The following is a 4,353-nucleotide window of genomic DNA, read 5'->3' as shown; positions in this document are numbered from 1 at the left end:
AGACTAGAGGTCAATAAGGGAGAAACTGTACTTGTTGCAGCAAATAAGGATGTGAGGGATAGTGTACCCACAGCTCTACCTCTCAAGAAGAAAAGGTGTTTTTGAACTTGAGGTAACTGTTGCTCATCTGTATTCTCTCAAAAGAATATAGAGCTGAAAAGGCAATAAAACAGTCTCTGGAATCATTCTCTCAACAGGATGAGTCCATTGAAATTCGCTCGTCAGCCAGAGCATCTTGTATTGAGTCAAGCACATCATCAGTAATCACTCTGATGAAGAGCCTAAACAAAAATTTTTTATGGACACAATACAAGAGAGTGCACAGTAAGGTTAAAGGTTTTGTTCCAGAAGCAACTTCTTCATTTACCATTTTACGGTAGATAAGATGGTTGATGCCTTTACAGGTGTAAGGAGGAAACGAGGATCTCAATTGCCAAATCTTCAGGATTCTCGTCTCCCTCCCCAGATAAGAACAGATCTGGATCCAATCGGAATGGATTTCCTATTTATAGGAGATCGGCAACTCTCTGACTATGAGTCAATTTATTGATGAGTCAGTTGAGGATCGGGGATTTACGAAACCCCATTGCACCGCCAGTGACCTCTCTTGAAGGGGCTATGGTGATTTTCTCATGCAGGTACAGAAGACCATACTTTGAGTGCTGAGAGAAACACTATGAGCCAAACACTGAGAGTTAAACACTTGGTGATATTCTGAGAAGAACCAGTTAGATATCCGAATGAGAAATATGTGAGCATGAGTGAGCAAACACATAGGATACTGAGAAGAGTGAAACACTTGTGAGGTACATATAATACTATTTGGTATCGAAAGCTCACAAGTTGTTGAAAGAATTGACGGAAGCAACTATAGTTCATTCCATTTCACGGTGTGAACCTATGGTTGATGATTCTCTTGAATCAAGTGTCTTCACAGACATTGAGGAGGACGTAGGCCTTTGCCATAATTAAGCCTTTGTCTAACCTCCCAGAGCAAACAACTCTGGATCCTTAATTGGATAAGCCACTTAGTGGTTGGCAACTTGTGGACCATGATTCGGATTTATCTGATGAGTCTATAGGGACTGGGAATTACGAACTCCCATTGCACCACCGGTGACCCCCTTTAAGGGTGGCTAAGGTGATTTTCTTGCAGGTACTCAGCATTTTGGAAGCTCAGTATTTGTGTGGAGGGATACACTTACAGAACTCGTGAGTGACACCCTTACCCAAAAACCGAGAGAAAATTGAGTGTTGAGTGATACACCTGCAGAACATTTTAGTGAGACACCCACTAATTACCAAATTTATACCTACAGACATAGTGGATGTTGTTACTGGAATGTCAGTTTTTATTCCTTACTTTTCCGTTTGGAACCTATTCTTTCAGCATAGGCACCAACCCAATCAAAGTAAACCCTTCTTCTGAACTCTTTCTTCGACCCCAGCTTTAGCGTTGTTTAGTTCTCTACGGGGATATTATCTTTTGGTACAGGATGTATTGGACACGTTCCTTGACCATATTTGATACCACATATCCTCGGAGGATTCCACAACTAAGGGGGAGAATATATTTAGGGGGAGAATATATGAAAGGGGGAAGAAAAAGTAAGTTAGCTTTCTTCTGCTGTCTACAACTAAGGGGGATTAAACTACTCTTTAGCTGTGTACTACTGAGGGGGAGATTCTTCTTTCAACTAAGGAGGAGGATTGATCTTTCATCTAAGGGGAGACAACTACTTATCACTAAGGGGAACCTGATCAAGGTAACGGGAGGAGAAGTATAAGGTGATACAATTATTCTTCAGTAAGTGGTAGAAAGGAACTTATTCATTACCACTGAAGAATTCAATGAAGCTGCTGATTGTTCTTTGCATAATGGAATGTTTTGAATTCTCTTCAAGACAGACTATGAGGACTTTCAGGCAGGTAAGCAAGAACAAGAGAAATAAAAGTGATATGCACATTTGTTATTTCTATTCATGAAATCTGGAAATGTATTATATGATCCAGAAACTTTGTAGCATTATTTACTAGTCCAGGACTTTACTTTTTCTAGTGTTAGTTGAGTTATCCTCCAGAGGATTTGCTTGTTATGATCAACAAACAAATAGGGGGAGATTGTAAGTCTAAATGTAAAGACAACCCTATCTGTTACATAGGGATGATAACTCAACAATAGAACAGGACAAGTAAATAACACTACGCCTGCACCGGAATCGGAAGATACGAAGACAAAGGTTGAAGAAGCCATCTACAGTCTTGAAGGAATAAGTTCACTGGAAGAAGTTCATTAATATGTTCATGCCTCAGTGAAGAATAAAGATTGAAGTATTCAAGATTGTGGAAGCAATGAAGATGTTGTCCAAGTACTCGAAAGATTTCAGTGCAACCCCTGAAGCAAGATATTTCTATATATCTTGGTTGGTTATTTATAATCAACAAACTGAAGCATAAACTAACCCGGAACCGACTGATCAATGTTTGCTGACAAAGACGGTACAATGTTTAACTTCAGTGTTAGTCGCTTGTGAACCAGACCAGTGCACTAAGCGTCAGCACGTACGGAGCTTTGCAAAGTATTTATCGATCGAAGAATTGATCCAGTCATATCAAGTCATTTGTTCCAAAGCCAAGTCAAGCCAAATGCCAGCTATGCCAATGCTTACTGCTCAAATGCCATATGTCAAAGCTTCCACAGAAAGCCATATCCAGAAGTGACATTTTATATATGTGTGCACTTATATATTTGTATATGTACAAATATAATTATATATGTATATATGTATATTTAATTAAATATAATATATATAATATATATGTATATATGTTTTTTAAACATATGTATATGTATATTTATATGTATATATATTTAAATAAATATATATGTATATAGTATATGTATTTATATTTTACATAAACATTTATATATTTAAGTGTATATATATATTATATTATGTACATAAATATGTGTATATTTATATCTATAGATAATTATATATATATACCTATATATATATTTATATTTATATTTACATATAATTTTATGTATATTATATATATTTAAATATATGAGAATATATTTAAATATATGTATATATATATATTACTATATGTTTATATAAATATTATTTATATACATTTATATATATATCTTTATTTATACATATATTTATATAATATTATGAATATAATATAATATAAATATATATAATGGTGCAAATTTGTCTAAGTGATCACTACAGGGGAAGCATCATCACTGATGAAGCGCAAACTTTGACTAAGTCAAAGTTTGCGCCTCAACCTTCCTTTAAACACTTAGAAAATTTCTAAGTCACCACTGTCACACTAAGGATGAGTGTTTGGCGCAAAGTTTGACTGAAGGGAATGGCGCCACCTTTGACCAAAGTCAAAGGCGCAACCTTTGACTTTGTCAAACTTGGCGCTAACAATTCTCCTGTATTGTTTTTCTAAGTAAGAAAATCCACTGGGCACAGAGGAGAGTCTCCTGGAGCGCAAACTTTGACTAAGTCAAAGTTTGCGCCTCCAACCATTATCTCTAGGCGCAACTTTGAAGAGCTGTGGAAAATTCTAAGTTGATCAACACTGTGGAGCACTGTATAAGCGCAACTGTTGACTGAAGTGGCGCAAAGTTTGACTTCTGTAAAGGTGGAATGTATTTGAGGCGCAACTTTGATTTATATATATATATATACTCATATATATGTATATGTAAGTTGCGCCACCCCTTGGTATTTTCTGAGTTAGATTTATTTTTATAAATCGAATCCGTCCAGGACGAACTCAAGTCGTCCAGGACGAACTCGTTAACCATGGTTAGTTTATGAAAGCCTATAAATATGTGATTGTGGTTCTCACAATTTACATCATCCTTCGGGATGGATGACCAAGTGCTTTGCACAAACTCTCTCAAATATACACACACCCTAGCCTAGTTTTGTACCATAAATATTTGTAGTGGATAGGGCTTGTAATATTTAGAGGAGTGGTCATTGTAGCCAACCTTCGGGTTTGGATTTGTAGCACCTTCGAGGTATTTATCAATATACAGATATACCTTGGAAAATATTGTGTGTTGGTTTAATATTTTAATATCCTCAGAAACCGACCCAATAAATATCCGGAACACGAAACCCATTACAGGACTGCAATTTATTTATCCGCAAGATTCGAAAGAATTTTAAATTGTAGTGAGTATCGTATTCAACCCCCCCTTCTACGATACTTTGGACCTAACAAAGGATGTGAACCATTTGCATCTAAAAAGAATAATTGTCAGGAAAATTAAATGCATGAAATAATATAAATTGGTTACAAAAATCACGTCAAGGG

The sequence above is a fragment of the Daucus carota genome, chromosome 1 (assembly GCF_001625215.2).
Source record: "Daucus carota subsp. sativus chromosome 1, DH1 v3.0, whole genome shotgun sequence".
Lineage (NCBI taxonomy): Eukaryota > Viridiplantae > Streptophyta > Magnoliopsida > Apiales > Apiaceae > Daucus > Daucus carota.
Note: the sequence above shows the minus strand (reverse complement) of the source record.